We start from the raw sequence: 19,947 nt of genomic DNA, 5'->3' as shown, positions 1-19,947 counted from the left end.
TATATATATATATATATATATATATTATTGGGAGTAGTATTGAGCACTTATATAGGGGAGAGTTCAGGAAACTCACCCCCCGTAAACATGTATGCCAACAAGGGTAAAGGTGTAACGACCTATTTTCATCGTTATGGAGAAACCAATGGCGAAGATTTTGGGCAGAAAACTTTTTTTTGTAGTAAATTTGGAAATTCTAGTCTAAACCAAACTTGGCCGAAATCTGAGTAGGGGAGGTTTAGACAAATCTGGTAATACATGGGGGATCTAATTATGAATTTTATCCTATGAGTTGATAACCAAGAAGTTAAGTAGCATGTACAACTTTACATAATCGAATTTGGGCTAGTAGAACTTCTGAAACTGATCTTGGCGTGAAGGGGTTGTTACTGAATGTCAAGGGTTGAAGACGTGTTGTGAAATGAGTGCTTGAAATCCAAATTATAATCTTGTCTCCGTGCAAGCCGCAGGGATGGGGCCGCTGTGGTGTTGAATACCGCTGTGGCAGGAAAATCAAGAACTTAAGCCGGGAAAAATTCAAAAATTGTCATTTTCTAAAAAACATCATTCTTGAGATCCAGGAGACGATCGAGTGTGATTCTTGACAATTTTCCACGATTTCTAGCGCAAAAGATAAGATAATTACTCCCATTATCCGTGTTATGATATTTAGAACTTAGAATCTTGGGTAATTATCATTGGGGGGGGGGTATATGAAGTTGAGGTGGAAAAATTGCTAATTGAACGCTAGGACCTAGGTTGCGCCTCAGGTTTATAAATTTTAGTGTCCGCGTAAGATAGACCTTGGTTATTAATCCATGCATTATTTACTATTTTATACAAAAAACAGACGGAAAGAAAAGACTCAAGTGTCTTAAGAGGATTCAAGCTCAATATCGAGGTAGGTGATGGTGTTATTTCCTATTTGTGTTGATTTCTTTATTGTATGCATGCATGTATACGAATAGTGAAATGTGAATCGAACCTAATGAAATGATTATGTGTGAACAACTAAATGCAATGAACCTACTACTTGACCAAGTTACTATATGTATTGTTCATTATAGTGTGTTTGTGATTATGATTGTATTGATTGAATCGGGTGTCACGTTCCGACACATGCATTGGATAAGTGTCACATTGTGACACATATATTGAATCAAGTGTCATGTTCCAACACGCAAACAGTTTGGGTATGTACTTCATGAGAGAACCACTTGTGATACTCATGTTTATATATATTGATATTTATGTATATATGTATATATGTCCTTTATATTATACAATGTATGTTGCTCTAAATTGATGAATTAATTGTGCATTTCATATATGTGTTGACTATGTTGTAATTACTTATGTATATTGTTCTTATTGGACACTATGGTTGTGTACTGATAATGCACTTGCTAGTTTTTATTATTAAGCATGGGGCATCTTCATGCGGCTACTGACATACCTCGGCTAAGAGATCACCGATCGAGACCAGATTCAAGGGTGATCCAGTTCTTCAAGGCTTCCATGGATCCTCTATTGTTTATTCCATAACTTTCGGACTCAGGCATTATGGTAAGACTTCTTTTTGTTAGTTTCGGGATTACAACCCTCTTTCTCAGACTTGTTAGTAGAATTCTGGTACATTGACGGTCAGGCTAGGGGTTGAATTTCCGTAATAGTTATGTTTATATATTCATTTAAGATTTCCGAGTTTAAGGAAACTCCATGTTATACTATCATTTAAACCTACTTCCGTATATTCATATATTTAGTTTTTTTGTTAGGTTGCTTAATTGGGATGCAGTGATTCTTCCACCGGATGGTTTGTATGGGTGTCAATCACGGTGATTTGGGTCGTGAAAAAATGATCATACTTTTAAATGATTCCTTATTAATTTCTAAAGAGTCTGGAACCAACACCGCAACAAATTTTTTCAAAATTTCCAAAAGGGCAACTCAATATATTTTGAAACCAAAAGAGTAACATTTTATTACTTTTCCTAACGGTGTTAATTATAGGGTTTTAAAGTGAGGCTAAAAAATTCATAAGCCTTATAAAACTATAGTTTGTAACAAAATGTTGTCCATTATGTACTAATGTCATTCGACCTACATCATTTCATGATGCAGATATAGGTTTTTATGATTATCAACAAGCACTTCCTTGAGTTCACTCTACTCTCCAGTTAGTTTTGGTGAGCCTTGTTGTATTTCAGTCTCCAAAGGACTTCAAAATTACGTTTCATTTAGTAGTTTTGAGGTGTCGTGAGTCTTATCCCAACATCCTTTCTAGAATAGACAGTTTTAGAGAGTCTTTCAGTTTTCAGATATCTTATTTAAACTTATATTTCATACTAAGTATATTGGGAAAATGCATAAGTACCCCCCACCTATGTCCAAAATCTCAGAGACACACTTATACTATAGTAATGTCCTATTACCCTCCGAACTTATTTTATAAATAATTTTCAACCCCTTTTCGGCCTACGTGACACCATCATTGCCAACACGTGTTGGACAAGGAGATAGTTTTGAGATTTAGTAAACCGTTTTAAAAAGTTTCTTTTATTTTGATGTTTATGTATGCTCAAGTTGGTCTTCCGCCTGTAGTGGGAGTTCATTTTTTCAGTTTTCTTTATTTTATAGAACATGATATTTTATAATTTCGTTTATTATTTTATGATTGAATATATTACTTCTTCATGGGACATATTATGTATATAAATATTTAAATGTTCACTATTGGAAAGCTAATTATCTTCTAGAGTTGCTTAAATGCAGATTTTAATACTACATTAAAAAATATTAGAGGAGACTCGTATTTGTATATTTTTCCGCATCCATTTAGAGATTGATTCACTCCCATCCATTCTGCATAGCCGTAAATTGCTCCTCCCCGTCCAATATATTGCCATCCCTAAACTCCTTAATCCTCTTAGAAGCTTTAAAATTAAGGTTTATTTTCTTAGAATACTTTTGAAACATTGTCCAAGAACAATGTACCAGATCTAATGTTGATTAATGTTGAAATATATTTAAAACCTTTTTTTTCTAAAATATGTCTAGATTAATATTTTATACTTATTATTGATCTAAGTGATGTGAGTATTTTCTCGTGTTATTAGAGGTAGGAGTGTAATTTTTGCCAAAGGCTTGAGTGATGTGATATGCCCCTAGGCCATCGATATCGAAAATATAATAGGGCAATAAATCCATCTTTGCTGTACTGAAAGAGCTGAAACTCGCTGGTGAGATTCTCCCTCTCTCTCGTCGGAGAGACAAAGAAGATAACATACAGAGAGAGAGAGGAATGGGATGAGAAGGAGATTGGGAGTGTAGTAGTTGTGGTAATAGGAATTATTTGGTAAGATGTTTCTGCAATAGGTGTAAGAAGCCTTGTATCCTTGTTGACAACAAAAATCCTCATGATTCAAATTGGTTTCCTCGAATTTGCGATTGGATCTGCACTGGAATGTATCATTCTGAATTTGTTCTATTTTTTCAATTCTTTGATTGATTGTGCGAAGTTACGAAATTGTAATATTTCTATGTATGTGAACTTACTGATAGATACTGATAGAGGTGATGTAGGAGTTGGATTTTAGTTGATAAGCTTCGGTAACTAGTTTGGTCAAGCTATTAAAATTGGTTCATTTTGTTAAGTGTTACCTCTAGGAAGTACTTTTGGTGAGAAATGGAAGCTAAGTTCCTGCTCATGGATCATATAATAAGCTACCCACCATGTAATTAGAAGTGTAGACCAATTAGTTCATATCCGAGTTGGACTCACGTGTGAAAGAGTGGGTGCAGTGCACCCGTTAAAAGATGTATATACTTAATTAAGGATCATATAATCAAATGCACACTCTTAAACACATAAGATGAGTTGCTGCATTTGTCCAAAGCTGTTCATAGTGCTTCGTCGCAACTCACAAGCACACTGTGGTGACTTCGATTTTGGCTGTTAAATTTTCTTTCTTTTTTGTCATTTTTTTAAAAAGTCTTATTAAAAACCTCAAGCGAGATTTAGTTAATATGTTCAACTAAATATAGTAATTGATTCTCCAAAAAACATTGATGATATCAATATATAATACTTTTGAAATGAAGGAGTGAAATAAGAGAAAAATGGGGCTCTTGGATGAGAGGACGTAAAAGTTACTTTTACTTAATGTGTTGGCAAGGGTATTTAGTTGATAAGATTACATAGTCGGTTAGGTCAAGGTATTAATATGTTCATTTTGGAAACGGTTCTCAGGAACTGCTTTTTGTAAGAAAACATAAGTTAATTTCCCTCTCATGACCCATGTAACAAGCTATGCCAAGTAAAAAATGTTGAACAATTAGTTCATAAGGAATAATTGTATAACCATTCACCATTTACAGAAGACAAGCAAATGACTAGCAAATTTGGGAAGTTGCAGAATTCCTTGACACTATTGTCCATTTTAAAGGAACATAAGAACGGGAAGATGAACTTTGTTGGCAGTGCAGAGGCAAAGGAACCTTTAGGGTAGGCAAAGCATAGAGATTGTTGAATAGTTGACACGCTCAAACTTACTTCTCAAATAAGAAGTAAAGCGGTCGTGTCAAGTAAATAACCCAACTAGTGAGGTCGGGATCGTTCCCACGAGGAAAATAGTTTAGACTTAACTTCAATCTATTATTACTATTGTTCAGCCAATTACAGAGTATAAACTCAAAAACAAGGTTTTTGCCCTCCTTGACATATCGGCTAAACATACCATTTTCAATCATTTTATTTTGCCAAGTTTCCCATATTCTTTCACCTTGCTATTTTCCCTTTTTTCTTCACTTGTGTGAGTGACTCTCTTCTTTTCTTGCTTGTATTTCTTGTAATTTTTTATTTTTTTTACTTTTCTTTCAACTACTTTTTGAGTCACTTTACTTTCGTTCTTTTTCTCTCTTTATTCTTTCAACCCCACTTTCCAAAGCATTCCTCATAATAGCCACCCTCAACTCATGGCTTTGCCATGAGTCAAAGTACACAATACCCAAAGTTGGGTCAGGGCCATAAAAAGGGTGTTTACTGCATTAGCCACCCTCAACTTATGCTTTTGGCATAAGCTGAGGTGCACATGTCCAAGGAGGGACCAGGGCCAACACATTATTCCCAGAAAAGATCAGTTGGGGTGAGAAAGAAAGGTCTAATTTAAGCTCAAATCATATGGATCAAAGAAGGATAAATATCATTTGGTTTTCTTTTATTTAGGCTAAAAATGGGCTATATTGAATAATGGCCTATGATCCTTTCCTTATTGTCTATTACAGCTTACTTTTAGCAGGACTAACCAGGCAAGTTATAGCTCAGTACAAATAGTGGACTTTTCAAATCTTCGTCACACTCACTTGACATCTCATCACTCTATCAGATTATCAGACACCCAGTTCGAATTTTAGACTTAGGGTCATGCAGTGGTGTACCTCTATGTCATGCTTAGAGCCACACATTTATCAATTACTATGCCTAATCATGCATCATTTTCCATTTTATCAGGATATAATTTCAGCCATCATGCTCCAGAATTAAACTATGTACACAAGATATAGACATGTCGGTTCAACGGAAAATGTAATCAGTCTTTCGGGGGAAAAGAACACAGGCAAGAAAACCCCAAAAGAGGATAGTGAATTGGGCTACTCAGACTTCACCCTAGCACTCACTTTCCATTTACCCCACCCCCAACAAAAAGACATGTAATTGTCCCCAATGCATAAAAAAAATATTAAATACTAGAGTGGTAGGTGAAGCAAACCTGGGGCGCAAAGCGCCGACGATCAGCAAGCAGGTGGGTCTGGTACCCCGGAACCCACTACCTTTGTAATCTGGACACCCTTAGTGGTGTCCTCAGAATCAACAGCACTATCAGCAGTGCCTCCCGCTATCTCCACAGTTCTGGAGCTAGACGCTCAGCAGCTAACTCTTCTGCTCTCATCTGACGCGCCTCCTCCACAGCAAGCGAGGCTCTGCTCGCAGCCTCCATCTCACGGCGCTTCTTCTTCCGTGCTCGCGCCTCATCCACCTCTCGACCCCTACGCCTCTTGGCATGCTCTCGAGGGGGAGGTGGTGGAATCTCTGAAGTGGCGAATAGGGCCGCCATCACTGTGTCTTCAGCAGGCTCTACAGAAGGGGCCTCAGACTCAGGCACCCTAGCCTCTAAGATAGTATCAATATCTGCTCGAAGACTGTCGACCGCAGCCTGAAGGGTTGACACATCCACCGGAGGGGCTGGTCGGGCTAGCACTCGCAACTCAAAAGCGTCCAAGCGCTGATGAACCTCAGAAATCTTCCGTTTTGTGTGCTGGACCATTCTCCGCTCCAAGGGCTCTTCTACCTCACCAATAGACTACTGCATCCAAGGCTGGATGTGATGCAGATGTGTGGCAATCTGTGCCTCTAATTTCTGGACCCTAGCAAGCGGAACAAGAGCGGAGAAAGGGGCTGAGAGAGAGGAGCTCGGGGCAGTGATACTACCCGGGATAGACTCGACCGGGGTAGTGTCAGTGGAAGCCGCCTGCGTAGCCATGCGGGCCTTTGCTACCGTCTCAGCCAGATTGTCACCAAGAGGTGGCAACTCTTGACAGGGCCCTCTGCGTGGAGCTAACTCATTGGCCTCATCCCTGATGAGGCCGATATCAACTATGCCCAGCGGGGTCTTGAGTTGATCAACGTGCCATATAGGAACACCGACAGACCTGCGTAGAGAAAATATCATGCATGGGAAAGGGTAAGTAGTTGTGACTTTAAAAGACCTCTCGTGCATAGCCGCCTGTAGAAGCCACGCAAAATCCACCTCGAACCCGGCTATCATCGCCGCCATCAGTAGTGCTCGATCCCATGTGACGATATTATCAGCGGCTGTGGGGGAAAGGCAGTGGCGGACAATCAACCACAGAAACATTTCCGTGAAAGTCAGGTTGGCCTTCTTTATGGCCCTCTTCGGCTCAGTCACCCAATCGGCACCCTCTCCATCAACGGACAAGTGCAGGGCCATCCACCTCTTGGTGGTCTCTCTCAGCGATGGCTCACGCAGAAATTGGCCATCTTTGACAATCTGCCATCGGTAGTCAAACTCGGCAGTGAGAGGGTTCCGATTAGCATCAAAATTCTCGCCGTATAGAAACCGACGGATAGCAGGCAGGGAGATATCAACCGGAACGCCACGTACTCGGACCTGCTCTAGTAAGGCCTGTTTGGCGGGGGCAGCCCGCCTATCAATCTGCGATCGAAGAGTCGCTACGTAGGATGCGTAAAACTCTCAGACCAGCTCTTCACTATAACGTCCCAACGGACGTGCTGTCCACTCCAGTCGATGTCTGGTGAAGAGATTGTGGATCTCAGGCATCGTCAGGAGACTTCCCGTAAAAACCCGCCGCTCCAATGTAAGTGTCCGAGTCATAACTCTTTTGTCATTAAGGAACTTGGCATCGGAATAGACTTGAAACTGCCCGTCTACGCACCACCGGTTGGGCTTAGCGGTGACCGGGGTGAGAGCACGAGCTGGTGAACCGGGTGTGGATTCCAAACTGTCAGCCTCATCAGACGAGGCCGACGCTGCAGCGGTGGCGTGTGTGGGAACCTCAGCAGATCCGGAGGCTTCCTCCGACCACGAAACTCCTTAGGAGCCAGACACTCCTTCTTCATTATTGGCTGACCCAGAAGGTGATCCGGTCAGTGTGCGCTTCTCATCAGACTAGGAGGCAGTGACTACGCCGGATGCCACCTTTTTGGGTGTGACTCTGGCAGCACGTGCAGCACGGGATGGGGTGGAAGTGCCTGGGGGCACGTACTCGGGGTCACGCTCATCATCAGAGCCAATGACCAGGCGGGCAGATGGGGTGACAGACTTCGATCGCCCGCGTGCATAGACTCGATCTTGTTTTGGTGCCATAGTAGATAGTACTTGTAAATAATCAATATTAGTTCTAGAGAATGAGCAAACAAGATAAGCAAAACCACACAAAATAAAAAAAGTTAAAATAAAATGACATTTCTATAGTAACAGTGAAACACGACGGGCCAGGTGACGGCTCGTCGTGACTACGACGGACCTTCATGGGGTCCATCGTGTCTTACTTAGACTTTGTTTATATGGAGAACCCTGAAGGAGAGTCTTTGACAAGTATGACGGTATTGCAGGACGGACCGTTAAAGGTACGACGGTCCGTCGTAGGTGTCCGTCAGAGGACACTTGAAAAAAAATATGGAGACCCTTAGAGGAGGGGTCTCTGACCATCATAACGGTTATGCAGGGCGGACCGTCAAGGGTATGAAGGTCCGTCGAACTTGTCCGTTTGAGGACACTTAGAAAAATAGAGAGAGACCCTCAGGAACAGGGTCTGTAACAACCAGAACGGTTGTGCAGGACGGACCGTCATAGGGATGACGGTCCGTCACATGTGCCCGTTGAGGACACTTGGAAAAAAGTGATAGACCCTTAGGAATAGGGTCTCTGATAACCAGAACGGTTGTGCAGGACGGACCGTCGTGGGGATGACAGTCCGTCGTAGGTGTCTGTTGAAGGACACTTGGAAAAAATTGGACAGTGGGGTGTTAGGGCTGTTGGAACGGACCCAATGACGGTCCGTCGTGGGTACGACGATTCTTCATCGGGGTCTCGTTCTGTAACTAAGTGACAGAACTGGGGGTGCCACATTCATCCCCTATGACCCAAATCGAATTGGTAGTGTTTTGACCTACATTTTACTAACAAAAATACCAAGTAAACTAGCAATGCTAAGGCACTGATTTCTAGGGTTTTTACACGGCAATTTCAAGAATTTTTTAAACATAGGTCAGACAAAATTTGATAAAGAATGAACGTATCAAGAAGAACTAGACTACTACTAATTGATAAACAAAAATGCAATATAAATGAGTAGAAATTAGAGAAACATACCTGAGAATTTGAGAAAAACAAGAGGGAAAGGTACTTGGTGATCAAGTAGAGACCCACAGCAGCAGACTCCAACCAGTAGATAGTGACTTTTAGGATTTTGGAAAATTTGGGGAAAATGATCGGTTGAAGAGAGATATGATTTTGGAAGTTGAAAAGGGACGGAAATAGGAGGAAGAGTGAAGGAATGGGGTGAAATGAAGGGTTGGGGGTTTTAAATGTTGAATTTTTTTAAAAAAGCCCCAGCCGGGTCGGGTCGGGTATGCCTCATTAATGACGCGAGGATTCTACGATGACGGTCCGTCTCATATGTGACGATCCGTCGTTGGTGCCGTTGCGTGTGCCCTAGTTTGAAAATAACAGAAAGACGTACCTGGCACGACGGATTCATGCGACGGTCCGTCACATTTTAAACGGTCCGTCGCTGTATCCGTCAGTGACTGCTGCAGAGTAATTTTCTACAGAATTTCCTGGTGATGTGCCTGCAAATTTAAAACCCATTAGTAGAAAATGCTACCATTAGTATAAAGAAAAACTATAAGTATTAGGTTGCCTCCCAACAAGCGCCTGATTTAACGTCGCGGCACGACTGAGGACACTTGATTACTCAGCCTTCATCAAGATGGTATGCCTCTATCACTTCATTCACCGATGTAGTATGCCCAAAATAGAGTTTTATTTGTTCTCTATTCACCTTAAACCGCACTCCTTCCTTGGTTTTTAACTCAACTGCTCCATGAGGAAATACTTGGGTAATCAAGTAAGGGCCAGTCCGTTTGGACTTGAGCTTGCCCGGAAGACAAGGCAACCCAGAACTGTCTAAAAGCCCCAAATCCCCAACTATAATCTCTTGTTGTGCACTTTTAATTTCATTCTCCTTCTTCATTTTTCTTTGTGGGATATGGCGGGTACCGATTGGATCTCACCACTCTGCCTCATGGTCCTACAAACGTTGAAGGTCGCTTCTTCATTGTTCAACCGAAATTTCATTTTCCCCTTTTCCATATCAACTAAGGCTCTTCCTGTAGCAAGGAATGGCATCCCAAGAATAATAGGCACTTCAAAATCGACTTCACAGTCAAGAATAACATAATCTGCCGGAAATATGAATGACTCTACTTTTACTAGCACATCATGGAGTATCCCTATAGGCCTTTTCACTGTTCGATCAGCCATCAGTAGCCGCATCGCAGTGGGTTTTGGGTCACCCAAACCAAACTTCTTGTAAATCGAGAGGGGCATGAGATTTATGCTTGCCCCCAGATCCCATAATGCTTTCGCAAAATGCAATGACCCGACTGTACAAGGAATAGTTAACACACCCGGATCTTGTTTCTTTTGTACAAGAGATCTTGTAGCAATAGCACTACAATGTTGCAGTCTATCATCATCCTCGAAAGTTACCGATCTTTTCTTTGTAACCAGATCTTTCATAAACTTGGCATAACCGGGCATTTGTTCTAGAGCTTCTACCAAAGGGACATTGATAGAAAGCAGCTTCAACATTGTTAAAAAACGCCGATATTTACCATCCTCAGTCTTTTTCACTAATCTCTGAGGGAAGGGTGGTGGTGGTCTAGGCATGGGAATTACCTTTATAGGGACTTCTGCATCTTTTCCAGTGCTCTCTCCTGCTTCACCACTACCTTTACCACCTTATCATCATCCTTTCTCACCTTTTCCTCATTAGACGGCATAGGTGGGTCAATGGTTTGCTTAACACCCCGAGTAGTAAATGCCATACAATGTGCATCATTTTTCGGATTTTGGAAAGTGTTGCTAGGAAGAGTGCCCGGTTACTGTGTGTTCACAGTCGCAGATAATTGGGCCATTTGCAACTCGATCTGCTTAATGATATTACATGTGTATCGACTTTTGGACCAATACCTGCTAAATCACACCTTAACTCTTTTAATGTGCTCATCACTAGCATCGAACCTCCACATCATTTTATGCAACATATCCTCAACTCGCGCCATACTGCCTCCACCATCCCTAGGAGTAACTTCCCGATTTTGAGGAGGAACATAGGGCCCATTCCTGTCTTTTCTATTACCATAGTTACCCCTGTTGAAGTTATTGTCGCGGTTGTAATTTCTATCTCGGACATAATGACCCTCACGGTTGTAGTTACCATAGTTCCGACCTTGGTTCCCATGACCTTGGCGCCAATTCTCCTGATTAGAGCCTTGGGCACTTGGTCGGGAATCCCCCGTGTGCTCATTTACCGCATAGGAATCCTCCTCATAATAACACTCATCATTTTGTGACGGTGGTTTAGGCAAGTAGTTAACTGCATTTATCTTTTCTGCACCCCCAGTGATATGTTTTAGTACCAACCCAAGCTCAGTTCTCATCTGAGCCATTTCTTCACGAATCTCATCTGTGGCAGGGTTGTGAGTGGACTACACTGCGAAGGTATTTCTCCCGGTATCTGATTTCCTAGTACTCCAAGCTTTATTATTCTGGGAGATTTTCTCTAATTTTTCAGCAATCTTAGTATAAGGACACTCCCCATAAGATCCACCGGCTATAGTGTCCAACACCGCTTTGTTATTATCATCCTGTCGCCGATAGAAGTATTCCTTCAGTCACTCATCATCTATACAGTGATTTGGGACACTTCTCAAGAACGAGGTGAATCTATCCCAAGAACTACTAATTGACTCTCCTGGTAGTGCCACAAAGTTGTTCACTCTGTCTTTGTGGTTTAGTTTCTTGGAGACCGGATAGTAGCGTGCTAAAAAAACATCCCTTAGTTGGTTCCAAGTGAAAATTGAGTTGTAAGGGAGCTCAGTGAACCATATAGCAGCCTCTCCCGTCAGTGAGAGAGGAAACACTCTAAGCCCTATTACATCCAAGTCCAAGTCAGGCCTCCCTACACAGCTTTTAAACACAGACCTTACCTTAGCTATATGGGCATGTGGATCCTCATAAGGTAGCCCTGAAAACAAATCTCTGGCAGTGAGCATTTGCATCAGGCTACTAGTTACCACGAATATGTTGCCTGGTGGTAGAGGAGGCAAGACAAGTGGCCTATCAGAGTCTGCTATGTTGTCATAGCCTCTGTAGTATGCTAGGGGCCGTGGAGCGGGATTTTGTCCCCTCTGTTGGTGATCACCCAAAGCATCGGGTAACAACTGACCATGAACATCAATCGGAGCTGGGATGTTCTGGTTTGGATCATCATCATTAATTCCCAAGTTTCTATTAATGTTGCATAGTGTATAGGGAAACAGGGGTTCTCTTCCTCTCCGTGTATTTGGCATACACGGAAGATGTTCTGAAAGAATCAAAAACAATAAAACAAAGTAAAATCAAGAAAATATCAACTAAACTATAGTAATAAGTTCAAGTTAATCTAAAAGCTACTTTCCCCGGCAGCGGCACCAAAATTTGATACGCTCAAACTTACTTCTCAAATAAGAAGTAAAGCGGTCATGTCAAGTAAATAACCCAACTAGTGAGTTCGGGATCGTTCCCACGAGGAAAATAGTTTAAACTTAACTTCAATATATTATTACTATTGTTCAGTCAATTACTTCCTTAGAAAGCATAAAATGATAAAAATGGGGGTTTCTATTCCTAAATAAATGAAAATAACTAGCGAAATAAAAGGAGACAACTAACAGCTTCGAATGTTGGAGTTTAAGCAATTAATCAAAGTAACTAGGGTTTACGTGTTCCCCACAGGTTGTTAACTTGATAAGTCTAACTATGACAATTCTTTCCTACTATCTTGCATGCAAAGTGATAAGTTATGTATTTCTAAATCCTTGGTCCGGCATCTAGAAAATTTCACTCCGCACCTTGGTCCGGCTACGTGTGTTGCTATCCTAACCCTTATCTTTACCTCATATTAAGCATCGTATTCGATATTTGACTAAGTTATTACCTCGTACCAATCAATACTAGCCTATTAGATAGTATACACTAAATCTATGTTGATAATTCTTTTCCTATTATCTACCTCCTTGGTCCGGCAAGTAGCATTAAGGCGAGTTCTAACGTTGGCCATCCGTTAAAAAGACTTCTAAGCGAAAGAATTATTAATACATGCAAGACACTATTCTAGAATTGTTATTTTAGTTAGGTTTTATCTCATTATTTGCCTATGGTTCCCACAACCCTAGTTATGGAGTTTAGTTACCCATAGTCATAATCACAATATTCAAATATATGGTATAAGAATTCATGTACTTATTTCAATGAGAAAGAGTAAAATCCGAAAGTTCGCTTGATTAATCAACAAAAATCACCAACAGTCAATTCAAAGACTCTCAAAATAATCAAGAATCTAACAATAATCAAGGGCCTAACCAAATAATCCAGAGTCTAACCTAATAATCTAGAGTCTAACCTCAAAAACGAGGTTTTTCGAACTATTTATAGAAAAAAAAAACCTAATTAAACAAGGACTCTATTTGCTGGAAATCTGTGAAAACGCGGTTGGATCGACGGACCTCGCGACGGATCGTCGTGGTCACAACGGGCCGTCGTGGATTTCGTCATCCCATACTTGTGCAATTTTCTTCTGCTGCTCTCTTCATTACCCTCGACTGCAGGTATGACGGATCGTCAGAGGCACAACGGTCTGTCGAGGGTCTCCGTTCCAAAACACTTGAACTCTTGGAATATGGGTACTGGGACTACTTCTCTGATCTTCATGATGAACCTGCAGGACGTACCGTCATGGCTACGACGGTCCATCACGCTTTCCGTAACCCCACACTTGGTCAGACTTCCCCATCTTCCTTCGGCAGCTGCACTACACTGCCACCTACGGACCGTCACGAGCATGACGGACCGTCACAAGCTCCGTAGGTGGTCTCTTCTGCATTTCATCGCTCAAAAACCTCCGCATTCATCTTTTTAAAGATTTCCTGCAAATAAGGAGAAACTTCTATAAAAATTAGCACAAAAAGGATTTTGGACACACTAAACTTAAGGAAAAAGTATTAATAATACCGTGAAACCACGGTATATCAATAGTCACAATCAACAGAATGTCAACTTGTCTTGGAAAAATATCTCGAATGAGAATAGACCCTACTAGGTAACATGTTATATTTGGCTCCTATCTAATGAAGTTTTTCTTACACAACACAATTTGATGAAAAAGTTGATAATTTTATGTCCGAGCTGCATTTTTTTGCGGAAAACAAGCAGAAAATGTTTGACATTTGTTCCTTCACTTCTAGATCACATGTCAGCTTTGAAGGATATTCATTAATCTTAAAGGTTTCTCCTGGACTATGTAAGGAAAGGATACAAAGGCCCTTCAAAGTTGGGAAGAAGGTGAGATTCTAGCAATAAGAAGAAGTACGTGGAGATTCGTACCAGCCAACATATGGTGGACAATCTAGAAGGATAGAAATTCTAAGTGTTTTGAGAACATAGAAAATAGTATGGAACATATAAACTGAAACGTATCTTGATTCTATGGTGTAATCAAATTCGGCCTAATGATCTTGTATCTATTATTGATACGTTAGATATGTTATAGACATGGGATCATAGGATCTGGATTTAATTGTAAATATGGACCTAGTTCAGCTCATGTACGTATCTGTTTCTATCAGTAGACACAAAGTTACTTGTTTAAAAAAACATTTAAAAGTTGATATGTTGTCGTGCGTATAATTCAAACGCATTATATAATATTAAGAGATCAAACTTGTATGAGACAAAAAATACTAATAGACAAAATATCTTTAATAAAAATCATTGCAAAGTACTTACAATTATTGAAACAAAATAACAAAATTCTAAAGAATAAAAAGAACACATAATAATATGAAAAATAATATGAGAATCACATTTTCATTTTGATGCATAGACTTCAATAAGAGATATTATTTGATGATATTAGTGAAGCACTACATCAATTAGTTGCATCATTTGATGGGGGTTGTGTGCTCCATTTTCAAGCTGCGTCAATTGGACATTTAACAAACCCTCAACAGTATTTAACCATTATTTGAACTTGGTCTTTTTCTCAGCATTGACTGGTCCATGACCTCCACCAACCTCTAACTCTAGCCTCGTTCATTTGATCCATCATTCATATTTTTTTCTTTACAACTTTTTCCTTTGCATCAAAGTCATTTAGCCTAAATTCGTTTGAATCACATTGTTGTGTGCCTCTGCAGCATCAAATTGTGCACCTAGATCTATTGTTGTGGGACATATAAAATGATCGATGACTACATTACCAGTCGGATGAACGAATGAATACGTCTTACCGGTTTGATAAGAAATAAATATTCCAAGATCGACATCACATTCTCAAACGAGTTCACTTGCTTTCTTATATAAGCCTAAACGACGTTTAGAAAATGAGGCTTACCAAACAACTTTTTTTTCTATTTTCTCTATTGGAATTTTTTGGCGTTCTGGTGTTTTGTTACCCTCCATGCTAATATACAATAGAATATGTTGATCAATTGTTTCAAGAAATATGACTAACAAAAAATGAAATATCATGACTATTTATACACATAAATTGGAAAATTATTCACCATGATAATTAAATTTCAAGTCAAATATTTCAATGGAAAGTAATCTTTATTTTATAATGAAAATTATAGTAGAACGTTTTTATTGAATTAACGTTCAATAAGATACTAATGAAATTTATTAATTGATAATTTTCAGTATGAAATGTTTAGTAAGTATTAATTCGATAAAAAATGTTCTACTATAATTTTCATTATGAAAAAAAAGAGATTATTTTCCATTACAATATTTGACATGAAATTTAATATCATGGTGATTAATTTTTCAATTTATGTGCATAAAGAGTCATGATACAAAAGTTGCTCGATATGACTCATTTTTAAACGTCGTTTAGGCTTATATAAGAAAACAAGTGAACTCGTTCGAGATTGTGATGTCGATCTTGGAATCTTAATTTCTTCTCAAAACAGTACTCATTTGTTCATCCGACTGCTAATGTAGTCATCGGTCATTTTATAAGTCCCACAACAATAGATGGAGCTGCAAAATTTGCTGCTGTAGAAGCACGCAACACTGTGATACAAATGAATGATAGGCTAAATGACTTTGATGCAAGGGAAAAAGCTGCAAAGAATATAATACGAATGATGGATCAAATGAACGAGGTTATAGTTAGAGGTTGGTGGGAGGCCATGGACCAGTTCAATGCTAAGGAACACCAAGTTCAAAGTATGGTTAAATACAGCTGAGGCTTTGTTAAATGTCCAATTAAGGCTGCTAGAAGATGGAGCTTCGCCTCCGCATAACCCCCTGATACGCTCAAACTTACTCCTCAAATAAGAAGTAAAGCGGTCGTCTAAAGTAAATAACCCAACTAGTAAGGTTGGGATCGTTCCCACGAGGAAAATAGTTTAGAATTAACTTCAATCTATTATTACTATCGGTCAGTCAATTACTTCCTCCGAAAGCAAAAATGAAAAAATGGGGGGTTTCTATCCCTAAATAAATGAAAATAACTTGTGAAATTAAAGGAGACGACTAAAAGCTTCGAATGTTAGAGTTTAATCAATTAATCAAAATAAGTAGGGTTTACGTGTTCCCCACAGGTTCATAACTTGATAATTCTAACTATAACAATTCTTTCCTAGTATCTTGCATGCAAAGTGATAAGTTATGTATTTCTAAATCATTGGTCCGGCATCTAGAAAATTTCACTCCGCACCTTGGTCCGGCTACCTGTGTTGCTATCCTAACCCTTATCTTTACCTCATATTAAGCATCGTATTTGATATTTCACTAAGTTATTACCTCGTACCAATCAATACTAGCCTATTAGATAGTATACACTAAATCTATGTTGATAGTTCTTTTCCTATTATCTACCTCCTTGGTCCGGCAAGTAGCATTAAGGCAAGTTCTAACGTTGGCCATCCGTTAAAAAGACTTCTAAGCGAAAGAATTATCAATACATGCAAGACACTATTCTAGAATTGTTATTTTAGTTAGGTTTTACCTCATTATTTGCCTATGGTTCCCACAACCCTAGTTATGGAGTTTAGTTACCCATAGTCATAATCACAATATTCAAATATATGGAATAAGAATTCATGTACTTACTTCAATGAGAAAGAGTAAAATCCGAAAGTTCGCTTGATTAGTCAACAAAAATCACCAACAATCAATGATAAAAGTCTCAAGATAATCAAAAATCAAGCAATAATCAAGGGCCTAACCAAATAATCCCGAGTCTAACCTAATAATACAGATTCTAAACTCAAAAACGACGTTTTTTCACTCCTTGACATATTGGCTAAACATACCATTTTCAATCATTTTATTTTGCCCAGTTTCCCATATTCTTTCACCTTGCTATTTTCCCTTTTTTCTTCATTTGTATAAGTGACTCTCTTCTTTTCTTGCTTGTATTTTTTGTAATTTTTTATTTTTTTTACTTTTCTTTCAACTACTTTTTGAGTCACTTTACTTTTGTTCTTTTTCTCTCTTTATTCTTTCAACCCCACTTTCCAGAGCATTCCTCATAATAGCCACCCTCAACTCATGGCTTTGCCATGAGTCAAAGTACACAATACCCAAAGTTGGGTCAGGGCCATAAAAAGGTTGTTTACTGCATTAGCCACCCTCAACTTATGCCTTTGGCATAAGCTGAGGTGCACATGTCCAAGGAGGGACCAGGGCCAACACATTATTCCCAGAAAAGATCAGTTGGGGTGAGAAAGAAAGGTCTAATTTAAGCTCAAATCATATGGATCAAAGAAGGATAAATTTCATTTGGTTTTCTTTTATTTAGGCCAAAAACGGGATATATTAAATAATGGCCTATGATCCTTTCCTAATTGTCTATTACAGCTTACTTTTAACAGGACTAACCAGGCAAGTTCTAGCTCAGTACAAATAGTGGACTATTCAAACCTTACTCACACTCACTTGACATCTCATCACTCTATCAGATTATCAGACACCTAGTTAGAATTTTAGACTAAGGGTCATGCAGTGGTGTACCTCTATGTCATGCTTAGAGACACACATTTATCAATTACTATGCCTAGTCATGCATCATTTTCCATCTTATCAAGATATCATTTTAGCCATAATGCTCCAGAATTAAACTATGTACACAAGATATAGACATGCCGGTTCAACGGAAAAAGTAATAAGTCTTTCGGGGAAAAAACACAGGCAAGAAAACCCCAAAAGAGGATAGTGAATTGGGCTACTCAGACTTCACCCTAGCAATCACTTTCCGTTTACCCCACCCCCAACAAAAAGACATGCAATTGTCCCCAATGCATAAAAAAATTCAAATACTAGAGTGGTAGGTAAAGAAAACCTGGGGCGCAAAGCGCCGACGATCAGCAAGCTGGTGGGTCCGGTACCCCGGAACCCACTACCTCTGTTATCTGGACACCCTCAGTGGTGTCCTCAGCATCCACAGCACTATCAGCAGTGCCTCCCGCTATCTCCACAGTTCTGGAGCTAGACGCCCCAGCAGCTAACTCTTCTGCTCTCATCTGACGCACCTCCTCCTCAGCAAGCGAGGCTCTCCTCGCAGCCTCCATCTCACGGCGCTCCTTCTTCCGTGCTCGCGCCTCATCCTCCTCTCGATCCCTACGCCTATTGGCATGCTCTCGAGGGGGATGTGGTGGAATCTCTGAAGTGGCAAATAGGGCCGCCATCACTGTGTCTTCAGCAGGCTCTACATAAGGGGCCTCAGACTAAGGCACCCTAGCCTCTAAGATCATATCAATATCTGCTCGAAGACTGTCGACCGCAGCCTGAAGGGTCGACACATCCACCGGAGGGGCTGGTCGGACTAGCACTCGCAACTCAAAAGTGTCCAAGCGCTGATGAACCTCAACGATCTTCCGCTCTGTGTGCTGGACCATTCTCCGCTCCAAGCGCTCTTCTGTCTCAGCAATAGACTTCTGCATCCAGGGCTGGATGTGATGCAGAAGTGTGGCCATCTGTGCCTCTAATTTCTAGACCCTAACAAGCGGGACCAGAGCGGAGAAAGGGGCTGAGCCAGAGGAGCTCGGGGCAGTGCTACTACCCGGAATAGACTCGACCGGGGTAGTGTCAGTGGAAACCGCCTGCGTAGCCGTGCGGGTCTGTGCTACCGTCTCAGCCAGATTGTCACCAAGAAGAGGCAACTCTGGACGGGGCCCTTTGCGTGGAGCCAACTCATTGGCCTCATTCCTGATGAGGCCGATATAAACTGTGCCCAGCGGGGTCTTGAGTTGATCAACGTGCCATAAAGGCACACTGGCAGACCTGCATAGAGAAAATATCATGCACGGGAAAGGGTAAGTAGTTGTGACTTTAAAAGCCCTCTTGTGCATGACTGCCTGTAGAAGCCACGCAAAATTCACCTCGAACCAGGATATCATCGCCGCCATACTGCTCAATCCCATGTGACGATATTATCAGCGGCTGTGGGGGGAAGGCAGTGGCGGACAATCAACCACAAAAACATTGCCGTGAAAGTCAGGTTGGCCTTCTTGATGGCCCCCTTCGGCTCAATTACCCAGTCGGCACCCTCTCCATCAACGGACAAGTGCAGGGCCATCCACGTCTTGGTGGTCTCTCTCAGCGATGGCTCACACAGAAATTGGCCATCTTTGACAATCTGCCATCGGTAGTCAAACTTGGCAGTGAGAGGGTTCCGATTAGCGTCAACATTCTCGCCGTATAGAAACCAGCGGATAGAAGGCAGGGAGATATCAACCGGAACGCCACGTACTCAAACCTGCTCCAGTGGGGCCTGTTGGGCGGGGGCAGCCCGCCTATCAATCTACGATCGGAGAGTCGCTACGTAGGATGCGTAGAACTCTCGGACCAGCTCTTCACTATAACGTCCCAAAGGACGTGCAGTCCACTCCAGTCGATGTCTCGTGAAGAGATTCTGGTACTCAGGCATCGTCGGGAGACTTCCCTTAAGGGCCCGCCGCTCCAATGTAAGTGTTCGAGTCATAACTCCTTTGTCATTCAGGATTTTGGCATCGGAATAGACTTGAAACTGCCCGTCTACACACCACCGATTGGGCTGGTCGGTGACCGG

The 19,947-nt window shown here is 40.8% G+C and overlaps 1 pseudogene; it reads left to right on the top strand.

Moving 5' to 3' along the window:
- Positions 1-3,304: 3,304 nt before the first annotated feature.
- Positions 3,305-19,947, top strand: part of LOC107001145 — a 34,896-nt pseudogene continuing 18,253 nt past the window's right edge.

The sequence above is a fragment of the Solanum pennellii genome, chromosome 10 (genome assembly GCF_001406875.1).
Source record: "Solanum pennellii chromosome 10, SPENNV200".
NCBI lineage: Eukaryota > Viridiplantae > Streptophyta > Magnoliopsida > Solanales > Solanaceae > Solanum > Solanum pennellii.
Note: the sequence above shows the minus strand (reverse complement) of the source record. Positions and strands in the feature narration are given on the sequence as shown.